At 35.9% G+C, this 25345-nt stretch overlaps 1 long non-coding RNA gene across 1 annotated transcript; it reads left to right on the top strand.

Moving 5' to 3' along the window:
• The first annotated feature begins 13370 nt into the window (after positions 1 to 13370).
• Positions 13371 to 21318, top strand: LOC108736251. The gene is made up of 2 exons (XR_001937702.1): positions 13371 to 13535; positions 17075 to 21318. It is a non-coding gene; the product is annotated as an uncharacterized LOC108736251 (long non-coding RNA).
• The last annotated feature ends 4027 nt before the right edge of the window (positions 21319 to 25345 follow it).

Raw genomic sequence — 25345 nt, 5'->3', positions numbered from 1 at the left:
ATTATTTCCAATAAGGTCAAATCAATGTTACGTTGTGCTCGTTTGTTTGACGAACAAAACTTACAAATGTTAAGTTAATGTAAGTGTAAAATCGGTTCTCCATTAAAGGAGAGCGCTTACCGGGGCCCGACTGTAAAATTACTTTCAAGCGCCTATCGCAAGTTTCTCTTTTTCGATAATCTCGGATCGTTTCGAAACGGCCACACATCTTGCAATCTCTTCAAGTTTTATCATCGGACGCCTCTTTAGCTTCAGCAGCAGCAGCAGCAGCAGCAGCGACAGCCGCCATCGCATTTACGTAAAGTTTTGCTCCTGATGCTGATACTGCTCACGTGTTACACACGTACAAGTCTCTCTATATTGGCGTATGAGTGTGTATGTGTGTGGTAAAAAAGTGGAAAAAATATCGCCGAAGATTTAAGTTCAATCTAAAGACATGGATCCTCGAAGAGTAATCGAACTGTTCCAATTGAGATAACGGGATAAGTCCTCTCCCGTCTTCTTATTCCGGCATAACGTGTGACGTCTAATAGCCTTTGCCGATGAATGAACGCTTTTTACAAAGCGACAGGTAGAGATAAGTCTGTGTAGATTGCGTTCTAAATCAACGACCAGATAGATGGGTATACCTACATGGAAATGTTAGTTACGAAAGCTTGCCAAGTGAACGTAAATTCTTGTCTCTTAATAAATATCTTATACATATGTAGGTAGGAGTTATTATATGAAATACTTTATGATACTTTTTTAATAGTGGTTAATTCATGTAATTTTTTATCCACTACAAATTACCTATAACCAATGCGGTAAAATTGTTACTACTGTCGCACTCTCGCCGGGAATCGAACCCGGGACCTTTGGGTTTATACGTCAATGCTCTCACCACTAGGCTACGAGGACTGACAGTAGCAATAACAACGAACCGTAATTATTAGATCACAGATTGATAACAATTCGATGTTGGATATAATAATTTATGATTTGTTTTACCCAGTTCATTAAAATGCAGTCAAATAAAGTCGGTAAAAATGAAATGAAAATTACTCGCCATGTGATATATTATTTAAGTACAGTTTTAGATAAAATACCTTACATTGTTACTGTTCATAACCGAGTTAAGCATGTGGATACTTTGATCCTCGCAAATAAAAAGGAAAAGCATCGGACATCATAATCTCAGTTACAAATCCGATTAATAAAATAAAGAAATATTAGAGGCGAATAATAGGCATTATGTCTCTTGTCTGTATACGTATCTGTCTCACTTAACTTTGTTCTACTACAAAGAAATGTCGTTTCTTATGTAATATAGGCCCTTAATACGAAAGTTTTATTAAAACAGGTATCTTCGTATCGCTCCTGAACAGGGATGATCTCATAAAGCAGGCAAACATTTCCTCTGTCGAATTAATATTACTAAATTAGTGATAGTAGTTGTGGTCTTTTGTAATAGAATTAGAATTAATCAAACAAAAAAGAAGAAGGAAAACACTGCAACCACAAAAGGAAGACATCTTGAAAAATACAACGTGGTATTGGGATCCGTCAAATGGGAGGAGCCTAAAAACATGGCGCCAATTAGGGAAAATTTATCATAGTTCCTATAGTGTACCGTGCAATTTCCAAGTTTTTAAATTACGATAAAATGATAAGTATTGACACAATATGTGATTGGGCTGACACAAAGCCTCGGAAAGGAAATTTCGTTGAAGGTGAGCGTGTTTTTAATGCCAATCACATTATAAAATTCGGAAATAACAAATCCGGAAGCTAGCCTTCAAATTCCGTCAAGTTTACTGCCTACTTTTTACAAACTTCGGATTTAAAAAGTGATTCACGTTATATAATTGGTGAGGTGATTCTGGGTGATTTAAGCAATATCATATCAATGACTTGCACGTGCAAAGCCGATTTAAGAGAACGTTGCAAACACATTATTGCAACTTTGTTGTATTGCAGCAGGTAGGTTCTTAACCTCAAAATACTTATATCGTATCATTAGAATTGTGTTAAATCAATTACGCAGGAATAAATAATTTCTCACTTTATAATTTTAGTATGATTCTAGTTTTAAATATTAAGGTTATGGCTGATGGTAAATACTTGCTGAATTTTAATCATGTGCATTAAAATGACGTGAACAAATTTTTATTCCCGAATTTACTTGTTTAATACCTACTGCTTTCATCTAAGCTTCCATTAGTTTACTTTTTTCTCTAATTTTCCGAATATATTTTTTACATATATAAAACGGTTAGCTTTTATTGGAAAGTAGTTAATGTAGGTGAAGAGTGAAGATCTATGTGTGAAGTGCTATTGCAGCTTTTCACTGAACATATTAACTTTTTATTTGATTTAACTTTAGAAGAAAACTTCGTCGACTCCATCATCAAAAATTTTTTACTTTTTTAACGTTTTATAATTTTAATAAAGAATTTGCGTGCACAGTACCTGTGTAAATTTTTCCCTCATTCGAGTTACAAATTTTGCCACCAGATGGTGTATGTCCATTTGACGGATCCCAATAGAGAGATTGGTACAAATATTAAATTTTCTTATTTAAAAAATCAAGTAATATAAGTAATATAAGTCTAAAGTATGCAATATCAAGTGTTCGAAGGATGATAAGCTTTGTTCAAAAGATTTTTAAGGGTTCGGTTAATTTAGGATAGTTTTCAGATAAGTACGGCAACTTTCAAAACGTTTTGCCTTACTAATATAAGGAATTTTTTATAATACATACCTTATCTAATATATCGCCATTAACGTGTTTAAATGAAGTCGTTGTAAAGCCGTTATTATATTTGTTAGGTAGATGTAAAAGCTAATAATTATTACGATAATGTAAATAATGCAGTAATAAAACTAGAAGTTAATAGATATTTAAATTGCAAACCTTTTACCCTTATCGATATGTTTAGTTTCATTCTTAAGTAATGCGCTGAACGTTAATGACAGTCTCCGCAATATTATTTTGCGACAGGTTACAACATGACGGCAACAAAGTATCTTACAAAGTGGTCAACTGCATGTGTGCCTCTAAAAGAACATGTAAGCCTGACTTGGCAATTATCACCTTAATTAATAGTCAGGTGTTGTATTTAATTACTGCGGCTATTTTAACACTACTAAATTGAAGAGCAAAATATTAAATGTTTGAGAATCGTTAATGGAAAATGTTGCGAGATCGTAAAGACGCTCAGATGCTCAGGGAAACTGTAAACTCCCTTAAATTATAATAGATAATTAAAAAAATCGGTTGTCTGTAAAGTCGGTTTACTGACGATAGTTGAACGTGACAACGTCATAAGAAAATACTGATGGAATGGTTTCATTTTTCAAAAGAAAATTTTAATTTTATTTGTTTGATAGATATTTTCTATGGATATAGAGAAGGAGGTAAATGGAAATCACAATTGAATTGATCAAGTTACATTTATTTGTACGCATAAATACAATTATGTCAATTTTTATTTATTTTTTTTCCAATGTACATATTTTTTACAAGTATGAATGTGCTTTGAGTAATTGTTTTACAACTTTTATTTACAACTTTTAAACATCATTAAAATTTTTGTAACTCTAGCTTCAATTCGACAATATATCACTGAACATATATTTAATATCGAAAGAATCATTACCTTTATCGCCGCAATTATCGTTGCTATAAACAATTGACACCACATTCACTTTTCACTGCACTTCATACTTGACGAAAACATGTAAATGTATTATTGTATAGCAGCTGTCCACGCGGACGCATCGCTCACTCAAGTAGACAGATGTCGAACGCTGCCGAACGCGGAGGCCGATTGTCCCTCTTTGGCGCTCGTTCCGCGCTCTCGCTTGCACTTACAGCCTTAAATGGAACGCCTCAGAGCGAGGTAACGACGCATGAATCATGTTTTTCGTTCCATCGAATTATAAGACGTCACGTCAAAAACTATTTCCGAAGATAACTCATATTTGAATTAATCTAAATAAAAATAGGAAATTATAGTACACAGTAGTGTCTCAAATGATGCTCATCGTCATCATCATCGTCGTCATCAGATCGTCAATCCCTAAAGAGATTCGCCACGCACCTCCACTTGTTCTAATTCTCAGCTAATTTTCGCATTTCCCTAAAACTAAAACATCCCGCATCCTTAACTATTGGTGAATAGTAATATAACCTAGGTCTCCCCTACCCCTATTAACTCCTGTTTCTGATTCAGATATGTCTTTAACAACCCTTCATGCTTGAAAAGTTGTCCTACCGACCTATCTCGCCTATTTCTTATTGATTTGCATAGCGCCTTCTGTTTTCCTATTATTTCTAATACCTCCTCATTTCCAACCCTCTCTATTCACGGTATTCACCGCGCCCACCGTCCATGTTTCGCACCTGCACAGCGCCACGTGCATACACCCTTAACAATTTTTTTCGAATTTCCAAATTAATCTTACGAGAGCATACCTGCTACCCCTTTATATTTCTACTGTTCCTTCCAATCTAAGTTATCTCAGGTTCTAGGTCCCGTTAATCAGCCAATCTCAATGATCCTGAAGAACTCGAAATCCTGATATACGACAAAATCATAACCAAGAATGAATATTATTCTCAAAAACTTCCAAAAATACTTCTGTACTTAAGTACCTACCTACTATATGTTTTGTCGCTTGCTGCTTTCATACAATTAAAAAACTCAGTTTTTATCAGTGGCGGCTCTCTCACTCTCTTCCCCTTTCAATTCTTAGATAAAAAGAACCGTCCATGGACTGACAAAGAGTGTGAAAATTACAAATAAACGAGCAGTTCCCCTCGCCGATTGACAGATAAGATGAGCAGAAACAGGTGATTGGTTCTTTCGGCACTTAACATTTCAATGCAGGTGGGCTAAGGTACATTTTAAGCGTCTTCAATTCCACACAGTACTTAACAATTGAGCAAGGGCTTTAATTTGCTCACAACTTGCAGCAGCATAATGGCAAATTGTGTACTGTCGCAAGATGAATTCCGGCGTTGTTTTACAGTACAATGCGAAAACTGAAAAACTTCTACGTCAAAACATCAAGCTCTTGGTCAATATTCTGTCAAAATTGTCAGATGGTCGGTCAAGTTAAGTATAAAGCTCTTGTGATGTATAGGTAGAACATAGTTCAGCTAGTAGTAATCATAAGTAGATGGTGATATACCGCCTGTAGATTTTAAATATTATAAATCCCTGCAATCGTCACCTGTAAAGGGTTCTAGTTAAAAACGTATTTGAGTAGATTGGCATTACACTGCAGGTGGGGTAAATCGCACTTTGAGTGTCTTCGATAGCAACTGAGCAAGTGCTTTACTTTGCTCACGATCGACAGCAACGTAATAACAGACGCAAGATGAATTCCGTTGCTGTTTTAGTCTACAATGCGATTTCGTCGTCAGAAATAGTCTTTTGAATAATAACGAATTCTGAAAAATTTCTACTTGTGTCAAAATTGCAAGACGTGGATCTTTTTAGGTAAATTTCTGCAATCTTTATTTTTAACGACTCTAACTGAAAGCAGAAAAAATGTTCCAGTGCTTCAATCGAATCCGGTGGAATTTACCATTCCCCCTCGTTTCGTATTTATGGAAGTGTACGACCAGTTGAAGTACAAGTCATACCTCGTTAAACTTTAATGAGTGCATCACTACGATCATTAGTAATACTTTTTGCTGCAACTTGTCCGCATTATCCCGTTCAGGTTTCCCATAATAGAAAAAAGGACGCTGCGTTTACGGAATTATGATTAATTTCTTTTTCTGGCAACAGCACGACCTCATGCTAGACGAGCAAGAAATGATTTTTTCTACTTTCTCAGACGTCACCGGTATAGGAAAGCCTGAGCACAATCTTACGTATCAATCAAAATTGAAGTTAACGTTAGGCTTTCAGACAAATTATGCTCCCGCTTATCATCAATATTTTAATACGTGCATTGCTTGTTAAACTTTTTTTTAAACTGAATTGATAGCTGCAACATTGCGCTATAGGGCAGATTAGAGATATAGAGATGTACCACGTTTTTTAAAACCCCTGTATTTTAATATTGTAACATTAGAAACAAATTAGCCATTTTAATGATAAAATAAGCTCCACATGCAATCAAAATAATTAATTCATAAGTCCCTCTCACCCACACTATGCTGGATTGATGGACTACTGAGGTGGGAGAGACGAACCATGACAAAAATTTTCAAATTTTCTGAAAACTACACATAAACCGTAGGTATATGTATAAAAGATGCTTATTTACGTATTCATTTTATAAAAAATATTTCAGTCGCTTTTTTAAAAAGGAAATGCTTTATTTGGAAAACAAAAGGAAGACTCAAACATCTCAGCAATTTGAAAAAATTTTTAAATGAATCCATATGCAAACACTTTAATATTTCCATGTATGAACAAATGGAGTTATACTACTTTCTAGTGTCCGACCGAAACTGGTTTTTACTACCGAAACCGAAACCGAATTTCGGCAACGGTCTCAGTTTCGGCCGAAACCGAAACCGAAACTTCCTTATAAGGATCGTGTTTTGAGAGAAAAATAAAGAAAACGTTATTATAATCAGTCAGTTTTATTTTTTTATCTTTAAATCACATAGCTCTGCAGTCTTTGACATTTTCACTTATTGATAATCAAATCAAAATCAACATAACAACCCCTCATTTAAGGAAATACTTTAATTGCGCCTTAAAAATACTTAAAATAGGTGAGATGTTTATTTGAGTAAGTATAGTAGACTAGACTCATTTTTCTTTTGAAGATTATTCATGCTTTTTTTTATATAATATTAAACATAAAATTACTTTTGTTATTGTTACCTAATATCACAACAGGTATGGGAACTTAATATTTCAGTTTCGGTCGTAGTTTCGGCAGGTTTGCCGCCGAAACCGAAACTAAACCGAAACTCATTTTTTTTTTGCTGAAACTCAACCGAAACCAAAACCGAAACCTAACTTTCGGTCGGACACTACTACTTTCAAAAATAGTATTCCCCTCCTTATTTAAAGCAGCATTTATCATTCCATGTTACTGGAAATGTATGAAATCCGACATTGTACACAATTCCTAGGAAATCTATATATTTCCTAAATAGCAATCGGAAATGTATTACAGGTAATATTAAATAGGCAAAATAATACGGCAGGCTGTTTGGAGATGTATCCAAGGGGACGTCATTATTTGGTTAGGAAGATTTATGACAGACTGGAATACCATTTTAAAAAATACTTTAAGAATTGAAGATGCCCATCAATCCCAAATGGGTCTGTGCTTCACTGTAATAATTAATAGCAAAATCATCTACCGCAAAGGTCACTAATCACTAATTCGCTCATAAACGATCCCGCAGACTGACTTATTATTTTTATTTGTTGTTTCGTTATAGATGGGGTTGGCTGCATCTTATTTTCTGTTAATTTACCACTTTCACATACCAATTTTCAAAATGTCGATTATTATAATTTACAGATGCACTTAAACCTTTAGAAGTTTGTTAACGAGAAAACAAAGCTTATGTCGTGATAGGACATTTATTTAATGTCAAGAAAATCATTAAAACCAATGCAGGGTTTTTTATTAACAAATAGGTACTTTTTAACAAATGTTAAATGTCACTTGAAATGCGCACACTGCAAAAAATACGAAACAAATACAGACCTGAAGCTCGAAGCTGGCGGAAATTTTAAAATGGCGTGGATGCGCAGTGGCTACGATAGGCAGTTTTAGCTATTCCTATCAGGAACGTAGGTTAAATATTTAAAAGCAGGGATCAGTTTACAAAATTAAATTAAAAAAAAAACTTATTGGGTTGGTGTATAGGTTAATAATGAGCAAGTAATAGACATAGAAACAGAAGAACTAATTGTTGATGTGGGTAAAAGTGATAGTGATTCCTATGAGGACAGTGAATGTGAAAACCAACTAGAAAACAAACAAAACCATTAGGTTTATTTTGTTAGTTTAGGAGTTATCTACCCAAATAGGTAGACAAGTGCCTGCGCGACCACTCGCCAGCTTTGTTCGTCCGACCTGTAGTACAGTGATGCTGCTAGTTACCAACTAATTGAATGCAGCGTTGCGGCCGTATTTCTTTACCAGGGCCGGAAATTAATTTACCTGTAGGTTCAACTACGTTATTCACGAAAGCGGTAAACTTTAGGACATACAAACGTTTAGGTACATAATTTTCATCTTTAATACTACTCTATTACCTCCTGCAAGCTTGGCAATTATTTCTTCTACACTCTGTATAAATTAGTTATTTCCCAATATGTAAACGTGTTAATTTATATTTGTTTTTATATTAACAATTAATTAAATTTATTATATCGGATGAACTGACAAGTTTTGAAATACTAGTTGAAAAAAGAAATAAAATAACCCAATAATTCATGTCACTGCTATACCAAATTGGTTATTAGTTTTTATTTTGAGGAAATATTGCAAATTATAATAATTTTTAGGAATCCTTATTACTTTTTGTGCAGCTAATAAGCCCACCTGGGGCTACGACAATATTCAGCAGAATCAAAAAATTACCTTTTTAAATACAAGTAGCTATGAGAATGAAAAATAAATAAATTGCCACCAATTTTCACGAGCAAAACAAATAAATTAATAAGTTGTACAGTTGAACCACGTTCACATTTGAAATAAACTTTATAAAAAAGCAGAATAAATACAGTTTTTTTTTCTAAATCTATTGAAATTAGAATATACCATTAATGCACGACTAACATAATTTTCTGTAAATATGAACACAAATACGATGACATCTTTGAACATTCTCTCAAGAATTAAGGAAAGCAAAGTCGCTTGTTTAAAGATATAATTCCAACCAGGCATTTCTAAAGCCGACCCTGATCTTTTGAGTATCTAAGCAACCTCTAACCGCTGCACCGCTTACTATTATTCGGTTATCTCTTTTCACTCCTGATGAAGCATTTCCTAACTTAAGCAGGGCGTCTTCAGCAAAGCTAGTCAGAGACATATTAAAAACAAAAACAGGAGTTACGAGGAGTAGAGATAGACCTAGATTAGATTGCTGTTCACAAATAATTAAGGATCTACCGAGCGGCATGGCCTAGAGGTTTAGGCCATTGCTTAGCATTCGGGAGGACGCCGGTTCGATTCCGGGTCCGTTTACCTTGGTCCAAGTTTTCTGTGGTTTCCTTGGATCACTTAGGTAAATACTGAGGCAGTAATATTCCACAGATAATCTTTCATTCTCTTCTGTCTTCATTTCGTCCATCTCATCTTTCTCACCCGAACCTCCATCAACTATTCCCACGATTCCTGAAAGCAGACTGAAGAGGGCCTTCCGCCCTACCTTCCGGCGTAGTCTGGAGGGACTGCTCACCCACCAGCATTACTGGCTGGTGGGAATGAAGCACCCAAAAGTTTTTTTGACGTGACAACGTCTTATAATTCGATGGACTGCTGCACGCACGAAAAAATATGACTCATGCGTCGTTACCTCGCTCTGAGCTGCTCTGAGGCGTTCCATTTAAGACTTGAAGTGCAAGCGAGAGCGCGAAACGAGCGACAAAGAGGCACAATCGGCCTCCGCGTTCGGCAGCGTTCGACATCTGTCTCTTTCCTACTTGAGTGAGCGATGGGTCCGCGTGGACAGCTGCTATACAATAATACATTTACATGTTTTCGTCAAGTATGAAGTGCAGTGAAAAGTGAATGTGGTGTCAATTGTTTATAGCAACGATAATTGCGGCGACAAAGGTAATGATTCTTTCGATATTAAATACATGTTCAGTGATATATTGTCGAATTGAAGCTAGAGTTACAAAAATTTTAATGATGTTTAAAAGTTGTTAATGAAAGTTGTAAAACAATTGCTCAAAGCACATTCATACTTGTAAAAACTATGTACATTGGAAAAAAAATAAATAAAAATTGACATAATTGTATTTATGCGTACAAATAAATGTAACTTGATCAATTCAATTGTGATTTCCATTTACCTCCTTCTCTATATCCATACAAAATATCTATCAAATCTTTTGAAAAATGTAACCATTCCATCAGTATTTTCTTATGACGTTGTCACGTTCAACTATCGTCAGTAAACCGACCTTACAGACAACCGATTTTTTTTTATTAAGGATGTATAATGTTCTAACTTTAGGGAAATTCGAAGATTAGCTCAGGATAGGAAGAAGAGGAGGTGCGTGTCTAACCGTTCGTGGAACTGTTGATGCCGTATGATGATGATAAAAACAAACCCTCATTATATTACCGGCATTCTTTAATTTCAATACAAAATTCAATTATCTGAAATTATATGTATGTATTTTATATTGTGTCCTTAATTTTTAATGAAACGGATAATTTTATTTACGGTCGTCAATTGGTTTTCGAACACCATAAAATTCGCAATTTCGTGAGCGCACCTGCTGGTTATCATATCGATCGAGTGTTGTAACGATCAGTTGGTTATTTTGTGGTTCAGTTTAAGGGAATTAAGGTTTATTTTATGGTACCGGACTTTATATGAAAACCTTTATCATATTCCGTAACGTTATTAACCTGCCGTACAAATAATTACCTACATATTAATAGTCTCATAATAATTAATGTTTTATTGAAAAAATTAACAGCTGCGACACATAAATACGGACATCAACGAATTAAAATGTAATCGTTAAGTTTAAAAGACGATCCAGTTGTTAAAATATTAACTGAAATATAGCTGATGCTGGTGATGCATCCATGAACGATAGGCAACAGGATCATTATTTGAAATTGTTTGATAAATATCAGATACCAAACATTAATGCTGATTTTCTTTTTATTCTACATTTTCTATACTTTGTTTTCTTAGTTTTTCTATTATTATTTTTAATTCTACTGTTGGTGATGAACAAAGCTGACTCAGTCTTGGTCTTGTTTTCTCGGTCTTGGTCTTAGTCTTAGTCTTGCTGATATAATCTCAGTCTTGATTTTGCTGATATAGTCTCAGTCTTGATCTTGCTTATATACTCGCGGTTTTGATCTTGTTAATATAATCTCGCTCTTGATCTTGCTAATATAATCTCAGTCTTGATCTTGCTGATATAGTATCTATCTTGATCTTGCTGAGACAATCTCGGTTTTGCTCTTGCTGATATAGCCTCGCTCTTGATCTTGCTGATATACTCTCTTTCTTGATCTTGCTAATATAGTCTTAGTTTTGATCTTGCAGATGTAGTCTCTACCTTGATCTTGCAGATATAGTCTCTATCTTGATTTTGCCGATAAAGCCTCGCTACTGATCTTGCTGATATACTCTCGTTCTTGATCTTGCTAATATAGTCTTAGTCTTGATCTTGCAGATATAGTCTCTATCTTGATCTTGCAGATATAGTCTCTATCTTGATCTTGCCGATAAAGCCTCGCTATTGATCTTGCTGATATAGTCACAGTCTTGATTTTGCTGATATAGTTTCGATCTTCATCTTGCTGATATAGTCTCGGTTTTGATCTTGCTGATATAGCCTCGCTCTTGATCTTGCTCATAATGTCTCGATCTTGATCTTGCTGCCATAGTCTCAGTGTTAATCTTACTAATATAATCTCAGTCTTGATCTTGCTGATATAGTATCTATCTTGATCTTGCTGAGACAATCTCGGTTGTGCTCTTGCTGATATAGCCTCGCTCTTGATCTTGCTGATATACGCTCGTTCTTGATCTTGTTAATATAGTCTTAGTCTTGATCTTGCTGATATAGTCTCTATTTTGATATTGCCGATATAGCCTCGCTCTTGATGTTGCTGATATAACCCCGATCTTAATCTTGCTGATATAGTGTCTATCTTAATCTTGCTGATATAGCCTCGTTCTTGATATTGCTGATATAGCCTCGCTCTTGATCTTGCTGATATAGTCTCTATTTTGATCTTGCTGATATAGCCTCGCTCTTGATCGCTGATATAGCCTCGCTCTTGATGTTGCTAATATAGTCTCAGTCTTGATTTTGCTGATATAGCCTCGCTCTTGATCTTGCTGATATAGTCTCTATTTTGATCTTGCTGATATAGCCTCGCTCTTGATCATGCTGATATAGCCTCGCTCTTGATGTTGCTAATATAGTCTCAGTCTTGATTTTGCTGGTATAGTGTTAGTCTTGATTTTGCTGATATAGTCTCAGTCTTGATCTTGCGTGTTCTAAACATAAATCTTTCGATTTACCGACACAACAACTCATATATGCGAGCTTGTCATGACTTCAAGAAAATAGTGTCGATAGTTGTGACAGTTATGAAAACTCGAGAACTTAACCTTTCTCCTGTGTGTAAATTCACCCTTCCTTCGACGCATAAATTGACCTTTTAGAGAACAAAATAGTACAATTACAAAGTACTTGAAAGAGGCAACAAATATCGAATAAAAATTAGTTTGTCTCTATATTTCAACTATATGTTATCCAGACATAGGAACAAAGAACACTTATCCAGAGGGCATTCTTCGAAGTATTAAAAGTGTTTTATTCCGAGAAAAGAATAAGTTGCTTCGAATAGTTTAAGTCAACTCAATCCACCGGAACTAGTAATTTTTAATTTAGTCTTGCGTAATTGGTATTGGTGTACCATAATCGGTCTTGGTTCTAATCTTGGTTTGGTTCGTTCGGTCTTGGTTTTACTCTTGGTCTTGTTTGTTAGGTGTTGGTCTTGCTCTTGTTTGATAGATGTTGGTCTTGGGCTTACTAGTATAAAGACAGTCTTAGTCTTGCAATTTTGTTCATCACTAACTGTAAGCGCATACTTATGACTACTATTAATGTTACCACGTTGCAACGTAGTGTTACCTTTTTAAATTAAGCAAAATTTTATTAACATATCATTTGGAAAAATTTTGTTCTACAAAATGTATAGTATAATTTACAACGTTTTAGCTTTAGAAAAACCACTCGTCTAGGACGAAACGTTTGAGTTGGTTTTGCAGGTAATCATTAAAAGAGAAAAAAATTGTAATGTGAAATAAATATTTAAATAATTTTAGTAAAATATTTGTTCCGTTTCTTACGAAATAATCAGCATTTTCTTTTGAATTTCAATTCTATATGTAGTTTTCGTTTCCCTTTCTAAATAAAAACGTTTTGACTCATTTTTGCGTAGAGATTTAAAAATAAAACTTTTAGTACGTTTCTTCACCAACTGTAGCGGTCTGTAAGTTATTCAATTTTTTGTAGTATTCTTTAAAGAAATGAATTAAAACTGGACGGGAGACACCTCTCATATGGTAGTAAAGTTATAGTGCGAGGGAAGGGATAGTGTATTGGATGGGGATGACGAGGTTCATCGATTTATAAGAAAGACTATAAGACGTGAGATGCCTGGGAGAATAGCGACGGCATGGTCGGTCCACTCCCTAATTAAGATTTCTTTTAAAAACTACCAAAGTGGAAGTAAATTTCCAAAAATATTATAAAATCAGTTTCGTCTACCCCAATCCAGAAAGATGTTACATGTGAGCAGAAAGCGTTCCAACAATAACAAGATTACAGTGGCTTTGGTGTCAGGTCAGACATTTTATTTTAATTTACCATTTTGTTTTTCGTTTGCTATTAATTAACACATTGAAGAATTCAACAATTTACTTAATTAGTACTGAGAATGTGAAGATAAACTCGTACATAATAAATATATTTAGTTAATTTCTTAATTATTGCTCATCTAGGCATTATTAACTGTTGCATCAGCGGTATTAATCATTCAGATTAATAAAATTAATAATAATAATAATAATCAGCATGTTTTCACTTACTCAAAGTTAACCAGTGAAAACTGAGAAGACCAGATAATAATAATAAATAATTCCATAAAATTTCCTACTCGAAATTTCGAATATTTTATTCGGTTCGATTCGTATCAAGCATTATTCCCACAATCCTATAATCTGGTTATTTCAAGGATAGAATGAATATAAATACAGTCGCCCTCTATGCACACGTGATTGCCGAAAAATGAAAAATCGAACAGGACCGTATTAAAGCTAAAATTACAAAACAATATTTAACAAGCATTAAAAATACTCCCATTATCAGTGTAATAATTTAGCACAATAGGAAACATCTAAAAACCGAATAGAGCAGCGAAATGTTAATAAAGTCGAATTGCCACTTAAATAACCAGGAAATTTCGGTCATCACCTCCAGATTGACTAATACCATTTGCTTATCGGTGATAACGCGTCCGTATCTTGAAAGTAACTAAACTACAGTCGGTGGCCAACCCAAATGATCTAAGGGTCATTTTGGAAATAAATCATAACTGCGGGTCGCATCAAAACTGATATACTTACCTCCATATTCGTCATATTCACAAAAATATTATTTTAAAATTAGAGTTAATTTTCTTTCATACCTAATTTTCTAATATATAACTGACTACCTTGGTCATTATAATCATCATCATCATTATAGGGTCGTCAGTCCTGAGACTGGTTAGACACGTACCTCCACTCTTTCCTATTCTGAGCTAATCTTCCCATTTCCCTAAAACTAAATCATTCCAAATCCTTAACTGTTGGTTAGCAGTAATCTAATCTAGGTCTACCTCTGCTCCTTTTAAGTCCTATTTCTGTATCTTCCGGTATCCTTATCATTCGCCTGTAGCACTACATTTCGAACACTTCTAACCTTTTCCGCCGCGCCCACCGTCCATGATTCGCTCCCGCACAACACTATGCTCCAGACCTTTAACAATCCTTTTCAAATTTCTAAATTAACCATTTGCGAGCATAGAAGTGACTTATTTTTGTTAAAAGCGACTCTACCCTACGCTATCATGTAAAACTATGATAAATCTCGTGGGTAGGAAATATGTTATTGAAGAGCGAGTTGACCACCCCTGGTCTAGAATATTAGGAAGATCCGTACGTGGTGGTATACCTAAATTCAGAGCGACATGAAAAGATTAAGCATAGTAGCCGACACCTTCTTCCCTTTGAGCTTCATTGAAGGGGCTGCTGTAATTTTTGTCATTGTTTCGAACCATTTGGAATTCACTAAAATCTTTTGACCACTACAATTTTTAATCAGGTGAAGCTACACTGCTCATTAAGCTATCAATCAACACTTCTGATTGTCTCTTTACATATATGAAGGAGCTTTTCCTGGCTGACTGCTGATCAAGTATTGGAGCGAAATTTGAATTGACAGCATTTTCTGACTATTACATGGAAGCACACTAAGAACGGATTTTACGAAAGTCACATTCATTAATGATTGAGAACAAAAACGAAATTGAAATCATTCGAATGATAACGAAATTTTATGACGTATTATTTCCGGTTTGTACCGAGATTATTCAGTGGCGATCAGATTGACAAGGTAGGCAAGCGGAGACTTTTGGCAATATGGTTCAGTGGCGCTTAGAAAGCTACTCCGTAAATTCTTCATGTCTCAAAAGGTATCCTACTATGCTACCTCTAACTTTCCCTATTAATGTCCATCACACATGTGGAATATTCTCCTATTCTTTCCACAATACCTCCTCATTTATAAACTTTTCCATAAACCACCGGTATTTTCATAATTGTACTTTATTTGTAATTTGAAGGATTTTTGAATGTTTTCTCTGAGAAAAGCCTATTGGTATTAGATACATTACTTTGAAGTAAATCTTTAAGTGGTAGAGGTTACTTATAGAAATACCCACTGCTATTATTTTTCATTTATCGTGTATTTACAACAATTAGAAGTTGTAAAAGTAATAGAAGAAAAAGGTTTCCTGTGACGAGGGGGCCAAGCCCTCCAGCTTAAGACTCGGAGTGTGCCCATTGCCATGTAGTTTACCTTGAAGGTTGTCGCAACAAGCCATTTCGAGAGTACAGGAAACAATAACGTGGCCGTATACTACATATGTATGTGTGTGTGTGTGTGTATACACTTTCTGTTATTTCTTGATTTACAGTCAAACGTATGAGTATGCATCTGCGAGACATATGGCATGTCCCGATTGTTTTTGAGGCAATGACGCTGCGCCAGGCTCACCGTGAGTTGCCGAATTAGACTAAACCGATAAAAGCCATTGCTTGAAGGGACCATTTGTGATTACCGAACTTGAGCATTAAAAAAAATTTTTTTCCCACTAGTTACTAGTGTACGTGGGCGAGCAGTATTGTTGTTGAAACGTCTATTTACGGTGGTACCCTCGATAATAACTCGACGAGAGTTTGATTTTATTAATAATGAGGGAATCAGTGAAATATTGCAATATCAGTATCTAATCACTCACCATGCTTTTGTAATTTCCCTTTTCGATTAGAAGTTCTCGACTTGGAGTTGAAGTTCTGAAAAAAAAAAATTTATCAGACACAATAAGACTAAAAGACTTTGCTACAATAGAAAACAGATGATAACTAAAGGTAATCATGTGTCTATTGAATTTCTTTTAATCAAATCCATTTGAATAATGCAGCTTTTGAGAATCCTTGAAACAAGATTGATAATAACCATCAGAATTTCACATATGTAGTTACATAGAGGATGTTCGTAAGTCTTCTAGCCGCCTGTTTGTGTCAATGTCGACGCATGCAAATTGGAAATAATCTAAAGGAAGGAGAAGAGAGACAGAGCAAACGCCGACAGTGATTCTAATCCAGGCTTTGTCACTATTACACGCCGATACATCAGCGTCCCGTGACAGCTTTTCACCTTAATTAGAGCAGATTACAGTGAATAAGATGCAAATTCTATTCCCGGACCGTTTCTCTCCTTGTGGCTTCGTACGCAGACGGGACGTTTAAACGCAGTCGATAAACTAATTGTTTGCAAGGATTAGGATCGACCGAGCAATAAATTCGTTCATCCCCGCCGTGAAAACAAATAAATTGCAATAAGGAGAGATTTGCCAATTGACGTTTCTCAACTTTTAGTCTTTCTTTACGACTTAATGAATCTGTAACACCTCATCAACGAAACTTTCTGTTAAATGAAGAAGAGAACATCTTCTATGAAACTATACGTACAATTTGAAGAAAGTTAGTCAATACTGAGAATTTTATGTTTCCACATGAAGCAATAATTATTTCCTTACACTCTATTTTCTTTTTCAGTTTCTGGAATGAGTTGCGCCACCTCGCGGCCGTTCCCTCCAATATCACCCCTTATATCTTCAACAAGGATAATGATCAATACGATCCTAAAATTGCGTCAACGGTGCTACAAGGTTCGGCAACAAGAGTTCGGCTTCCTGACGCTTGGTGGCGCTTGACGATGTTTTGCTTCCACATTACTACTTATCACGCACTCTTCCACCACCATCCCCCCTCTAGTTGTGTGCTAAGCTACCGCTGTTCCCCTCTGCTTAATGCAATAATAGGCGTGGTGAAGAATTGCAAATTTTTTCAGGGGTTTCCTCCGGTAAGGCGGAGTTTGAAAAAATGTGCAGCGCATTATGGAGGTAGTCGACGACGCCGGGCGGAGCAGTTACAGATGCGCATGCCGGAAATTGTTCGGCGTCGCGATGGAAGGGAAAAACGATGCATCGCGACAAAAGTGACGATAACGATAAATAAGTACGCGAATATGAAAACCGCAACACACAATCAGGGAAACTGCCCAAGTATTACTTTTTCGTCATGTGCCTGGCGTTGTTACGTACACAGAAAATTGTAAAAGTGGTGGAAATAACGGCCACATGGCCCTGAAGACCGCTTTGTGGCCGATTGAATACCTTACGTTGGAAAGAGTTATAAGTGGGCTACCTGCGTGAAAGAAAGTATTTGTAATATATTCCATAAGACATCCACGCAGGTTCTTTTCTAAAATTTTGTAGGTAGTAGCCAGTGATGCCGAATCCCCTCCCGCTCACTTCTTGATCCCCACCAATTTCTTGAATCGCTGACACGCAAGTCTGTGGCTAGCGACGCCGCGCCGTAACACAACTCAAGACATCAGTCGAAATTCCAACGTTATAGTGTGGGCTGAACCGCGCAACTTGCAGCACATGCGACACTAGTGGTTACTGCAATTGACTAGTGGATCTGTTTGTGTTTTTTTCGTCAGTGAGTTAGTTGTGCTTCAGTCAGATGGACTCAATCATTAAGTACTCTTGGATTTTTCCTTCAAGAGCCATAAACATTTTAAGTGATTCGTTATAACTGACGCTCTATTATAGACATTGTATCGTCTATTTTGTGATGTGAAGTGAATACGAGTCTTCATCCGCAATGTGTTCTCCAAATCACTCGTGACAACATAAATTCAAAATCAAAAAATCAGGTAATGTTTGTTGGACCTGCAACATATTCTGTTGTATGACTTCGTTAAGCGCACCTAAAAGCTCATTCATCTCTTCATGTCACCTGTAGGGTAATAGATCGGCGTAAGAATCCTTTTACTTTCACAAACTCGAATCTCACCCATTAGATTGAGACAAATCCTTTATACAAGGTAACGCTCTTAACGGGAATCGTCCCTTGGTGGGCAGGCATCCAAGTGGATATGTAATGTGTTCGGCCATGTGTCGGTCACGAATGCTAGGGTGCGGTCAGAGATCGGTTTAAATTTCAGCTTAGACGCTGCCACATCATCCTGTCGGGCGGTGCACGAACCAGATTTTTTAGCCGAAGCAGGTTTCGACCAACGATTCTAACCAGTTCCGAAAATGGAATTAAAATTATTTTTCTGCTGCTCTTTCTTGGCTGACGGAGTTTTTTCGGCGGTCTGAACCTGCCGCGCGGCAGCAACGACAAAGCAGCAGCAGCAGCTTTCCTTTCCGGTTGAGAATCGAAGACCAAGTTCTGTTCTAAATTTGGACCTGTTCTTTTATTCACCCACTTACGTATTATACCGTTTCTTTAGAGCCGTTTTATCAGCATCTGAATCTTCTCGAATGTCAGTACTGTCTTTCAAGGCGAGACGGTTTCTTCTTTTTGACTTCTACCTGCTATTATCAAAAATTCGACATAATGTTTTTGAAAGTTGAAAAACTGTTTTTCAACGTTGTTCCATGAATTTAAACCCTACACCAAACACTATATCCCAAATTAGCAGTTTCAAGAAATGCTCATTTCTATCAATCATGTCCAGGAGTGAGAAGTAACTACTGACTTCTGGACGTTCACCTATTGCTCATAGACTTTTGAAAATTCGTTCGTCTTAAAACTAAGACCTTTGTGTGAAAAGTGGCTAATTGAAGGAGTGGAGTTGAAGCATTTTCTGTTAGTGATGTTTGCGAACTCCACGAGAGACGGAATCGTAAGTTAACAATCAGTATTATTAAAATAAACGCTGCATTATTGTTCGCCCGACCAAAGGTATCATAATTCAGTGTATTAAGAGGTCCCCTTTCATCATCATTTTTTAAACATCATTCCACTATACCTGGCATGAAAGGGTTTGGCTTTTTGCATAGTTCAGTACACTTTACTTTGTGTGCACAATTCGGTCATATGCATAATGTCCCGCTGGCTTTTAAGACCCAGGAGATGAATAATTTCCTTAGTTGAACCCAGGTTCCCATAGAACGCTACCTGCGGCGTTATCCGCGTCCAAACAGTCCTTTTGAAATCTTTATGTATGTAAATGTTTCCTCTCTGACACGACTTTTACGACATAAGGAGATTATTTATGAAGTTATTTACCGAAGGACGAGCGGAGCTACATTTAGAATTGTCGACTCTCCTCGTGCCAGGCGATAAATACACGTGTACCTTTTAGTGTAAACCTATTTTGGTGAGTTACTAAAACAAAAGTGTGTTTATGCTATTAATGTACATATTTGAAGATGTATTTTTGAAAACTAAATAATATACGTACTCCTTTATGGTTATAACTTCTTATTTTTTATGTATCAGTAATGAATTCTTCCTTTCAATTTTGGATGAGATATTCACTCCCAATGAAGTTAAATTGAACAAGAATGACGAAAGGTTTTTCCTTCAGCAGGAAGAATTCAAATAAGGATTCTTTATGTGGTTTAAGGCTTCTTCCTTACCTTTTGAATCTGTAACCGCTGCTAAATCATTTAAAGAATCATATTTGCTTCATTTCAAAAAATATCCATGAGTTAGACTTCTATTGAAGGTAGTGTACTTTTAGAATTGACTATGTACCCCTCCTGTTAAATCTACATTCACCTTTGTAGCTTTGACTCTATCATCTTGAACATGTTATAACACATGATTCAATGGGCGATTGTTAAAAGTTGCTGTATATATTCTTTGTGTGGTGTCTCGCGTATGATGCAAGGTCTTATTGTGAAGCATCCCCTCATCTTAGGATATTATAGAAATCTACCTGTGAAATGTCATTGTTATTGCTGAAACCGATCCTTCGGTATTGATATTTGGCTCATAGTCATCGAGCCAGGTAATAGAGTCCAAAGAATGACAGCGCACCTGCACCTGTCGCAACTAATAGTATTATTTAACTTAATAACCGTGTCTCTATAATGCCTATTATTACGGGTTTAGATTTAAAAGATAGACTACTTTGTAAGTGTCTTTCATTCACAGACTTGCTATTAAAAAATGCCTCTAACGATTGATATAAATTCCTTAAAAAGTTCCAGTCTTCGCAGCAGGAAAATAACATTTTTAGGTACCATTCAATATAAAATGATAATTATTTGATAAAATTCCGTTATGTGCACGTACGACGATGTTCTATTGTCCTTTGGAAACGTTACTTAGCAAAAATTTTCCCATAGTAAAATGATCACCCGTCGGAATGGATCTAAATGTATGCATCGAGCCGGCTGAAGAGAATAAGGATGAAAAATTACTTTTAACCCTTTCCGAAAAGGGTTCATACAGTAGTGAATGTGTATGCATAAAAACGCATCGTTTGCATATTTTTCTTTAAAACGGGCCTACCCCTCGCTCTTTCTCACATTTAATACTGTGTGCCATGTAAGCCAGGTCTAAAACACCTTTATGCAAAAATGCTTCTGATCTTATCCCATACTTTGGCACAAAGAGGAATAACGTTACATACCAACAGATATTTTGATAAATAGTTTGCACAGTGAAATGGAGAGGTGTGAATTCTGCTTAAAAATAATTTACTATAAGAAGAATAGAAAACGTAGTTAATGTTTTTTATCGGGTTCAAAAATGTTTTTAAAAATCAGTGAAAACTGGGTTTATGTTTAGTGCGCCGCGGTCAAGTGATTATGTAAGTGACCGGCGAAATGCGCGAGGACAGTTAATTTGCTTTGGTCCAGTTCCTGCCTACGAGTGTTTTGGTGTTTTTATTGTATAACCAATAAACGCCAGTTTGATGGATTACATCAGGTTATGATTGTCTAAATGTAGTTTATTTTTGCTCTTTTTACTAAAAATATACCTTCACTTTTAATAGTTTAATTTCAAAATCGCCCATTGTCATTTATAAGAACTTTGAAGGATAAATAGACACAATGTAATAATAAAGAATTATAAGTACGTATAATGAATTATACTGGACACCTAATTGACCTTACGCACCAAGTGTAATAACCGGCGCGCAGTTGACCTAAAAGATTCGACTACCTGAAGCTTCTATGACTATGGCATCGGATGCCTTAAGATTTAGATCTTTAAAGAACTTTATTTTGCAAGGACATTACTCGATTATTCCTCTGATTCCTTTCAACCCATACAACTGGTCTAATGAGTATTATGGACATGTAAAAATTTACCTCGTGTGTAGGTATAGGAATAACATGAAGAAAGAGTCATTATATATTGTGTATCTTCACTGCAAGCAGGAATGTGTGGAAGTGAAGAAGACGCCAAAGTCAAAAGGCGTCGAAAAGGCTTGCAATATTGAAATCTACTTTTCCAAATAAAAAATTAATAATTTAGATACTCTCTGTTAGCATATACCTTGAAATTTGGTTTACGGAGCTATTGAGGTAGAAGAGGCTAATGTTTTTGTAGACACGGCCCTGCCTCCAGGATTTCGTTACGATTGCATTCGTTAAATCGATAGTCCTTTGTGGAATTCAAGTGTTGGAGGATTATGTTTTCATATTTGACCAGCATTAATATTACGTATACATGGGTTCATATAGAGGCAAAGTTTGGTGCGCGCATTAGTAATCCCAATTTAAAATTGTAACTACCGCTCTGTTGCCCGCAAGTCATTGACATCGGACGATGTTTACGAGTTTCATACGTGTTAACGTGATGATCCAGCAATTTAGCATTGCCCACTGCTTTAATTTTCGTCGTGCCGAGTCACAAGCACCGTGAACAACAAAAAGTGCATGAAAAAGTCCAGGTTCATGGCCCGAATTTAATTCAGCGTGGCGAGGTGTTTTCTTTTTTTTTTTACGTTTTTTTATGTTTCAATCCTCCCGTCCACGTTCGAAAATAGAGGGGAGAACTTTGTAAAGATTCATCCGATCGACTTATATCTCACCTTTCAAGTAATAAAATAAGAAATAGACGAGATAAGTTGGTAGGGCACTTTCTGAGGAGTTGAAAGAAGTAGAGATAGACCTAGATCAGATTATTGTTCACAAACAGTTAAGGATGTGGAATATTATAGTTTTAGGGAAATACAAACATTAGCTGAGGATAGGAAAGAGTGGGGGGTGCACGTCCAACCACAGTCTTAGGACTGACGACCTTATGATGATGATGGATGAAGTACCCAGGTTAGAAGCGTTCAAAATAAGGTGTTACAAGCGATTGATGAGGATACCGTTAGAAATGAAGAGGTATTAAAAATAAGAGTAGGAGAACGGAGGACTTCATGAAAGTCAATAAGAAAAAGATGAGATAGGTTGGTGGGACACCTTCTTAGGAATTAAGAGCTAGTCAGAGACATATTAGAGGCAAAAACATATCATAATGATGATACTATTTACAATATCCTCTATCCTCAAATCCTCATGAATTATTTCGATTTAGAAATTTTGCAGAGATATGAGAATTGAATGTTCATCAAGCTGTTGCTAAATAAAAAAACCGGTCAAGTAGAAATGGAAACTGAATTAAAATACTGCACGTATATGTATCTGCACCTTATGACAATCCACAACTTTACTTTTGTTAGCGTATCAGTTGTACTGTAAAGTCACGTGCACAAAACAGTGAACGTTTTACTGATAACGAGTGTGTTCTAAGTGTTAAGAACTTATTTTTTTAAAAGGAAGTGATAAAGAATTGATAAGATACATTCCCACAATACTATCTGCCGTAAACTGGCTTTAACTTTGTAGATATTTCAACCAAAGCTAATGTTGAAGAAACCACTACAACTACCCACAGAATGCATCTATACATATAGTATATTAGATATATCCTGTTAAGGTTAATTTCAAGTAATTTTTTGTTGACAAAAGAGGCATCCGTTATTGAATGTAAAGATCGGCGGGAGACGCAGATAATTACTGTCAGGAACCGCGACTTGAGAACATGATTCTTTGTTGTAGAACTAAAATGAGTGCAGCATCAAAGTGAACTGGTAATTTCATTAATTACATCAAATTGGTTTCGCGAATGGCTAGATCGAGTGATAAAGTTGTTATATGTCATACAACGGAAGAAGTATTACACTTACACTCTATCTGCATCTTCACACCTAAGTTAGCTCGGAGCGTAATGGAATAAGTCGTGCAGATGTGTATCACGAATGTGAGGCTTTTCAAATTTTACCGAATTTCCTCGAAATGAGGTTGATTTTATTTGAAGTCCCGCTAATAAGAAAATGAAGATAGGCATCAGTATTACAATGCTGTATTGCCTACAATCGCTTCTACCATCCCGGACTTTTTTGTAGACCCTTTTAAGATGTACAATATTGTAGTACATCGTAGGGTTCAGCCAGCGTTTGCAATGTAAGCGCAACAAATGTGTTTATTTACGACATCGCATTAGAAACCTCTAAAATTATCAGCGTTTTCCTACTACATTATGCATGTATTATACATATAAACCTTCCTCTTGAATCACTCTAGCTTTTAAAAAAAACCGCATCAAAATCCGTTGCGTAGTTTTGAAGATTTAAGCATACATAGGGACAGACAGCGGGAAAGCGACTTTGTTTTATACTATGTAGTGATTACAAATAGCGCGCTAAACGCTATCTAAAGTATATTGCTACATTTTCTGAAATTCAGAAATGTTCAACAAGGCTCATAACGTTATCAACTAGGCGAACTAATTCCATACCGTAGCTACTTCTACGTGATAGGCATTACACCAGTAGAACTCGGTTATAGCGTCACCTTAGGAACTGGCGATATTTTAACGTAATAACCGAATATCGTAATTAACGAGGTGTACAACATATATGTTAATTATAATACACGCAGTAGATATCTGCTGAAATTGAATAATGAATAATTATCTGTTGTACATGTACAAGTTCCATGTATTTGTATGCATTAATGCTTGGAAAAAGTCCACTTTTCTTAAAAGTTAAAACGTTTTGTTTTGCACGTTTCGAAGAAAACAATTTCGGAATTCGGATTTTTCACTAACTAAACGTTTCAAGGATTTATGTTACAGTTAACATGGATGACTGATATATCTACGAGAATAATAAACAGTGCTTAAAACTTAATTCCATTGGAGACGATAATCAGTGAACCATTTCTGCGATCATACGTATAATGATGATACTTTAAGTAAGTCCTTCTAAAGAAATATAAATCAAGTCTTCATCAAAACAGTTAGATTTGTTAAGCAATTCTTCTGTTAAATTTCATTATTCTTGCTTGTAGTTAGTAGAGGATTTGTTCGTTTTCGTAGTCGTCATTTCGTCCAATGGTCCCCCTATAGGATCGATAAAACCGTTTTACATGAAAATGGCGTGTTTCGATTGGATATATACGAGCGGGGCTTTAGTGTGGCATTAGAATGCGAGGGAAGCTGACAGATCAGTTTTAGGGGCAGGCGAAGCAGTTGCGGATCAAGGTCCAAGGTTAGCTAATTGACGACATATCTCTCCCCCGTACACTGTCAGACGCGGCTTAACTTATACATATATATGCATATATGTACTTGTACGTATGTATGTATGTATGTGTCAATCTATACGGTGACGTCATCCGTTCATGATGGCTGCCATCGTCATGCAGCTGATTGTGAGTCAGGATGCGACAGTCGTCAAGGCATTCCATGAAAAATAAATCACCAACCGAATGCAGATAATGCATTTCCTAGTTGGACTAGTCTCCGATAATAAAACGTAGAATTTTTTAAATATTTCTTCTACACCCTGTATCAGGAATAGGTGTACCATCTGTATTGTTATATCTATCAAACATATCGCAGTAGGTATCGACGTTTTAATTTTTGAAAATGTCTGAAAAACTGATGTTTCGAAAAATGTACCTACCCATACTTGTTAACAATTTTATTCCTAAACCAATATAGTAAGGATGT

This window comes from Agrilus planipennis, unplaced genomic scaffold, assembly GCF_000699045.2.
Source record: "Agrilus planipennis isolate EAB-ADULT unplaced genomic scaffold, Apla_2.0 scaffold126, whole genome shotgun sequence".
Taxonomy (NCBI): Eukaryota; Metazoa; Arthropoda; class Insecta; order Coleoptera; family Buprestidae; genus Agrilus; species Agrilus planipennis.
This window is presented reverse-complemented; position numbering and strand designations above follow the sequence as displayed.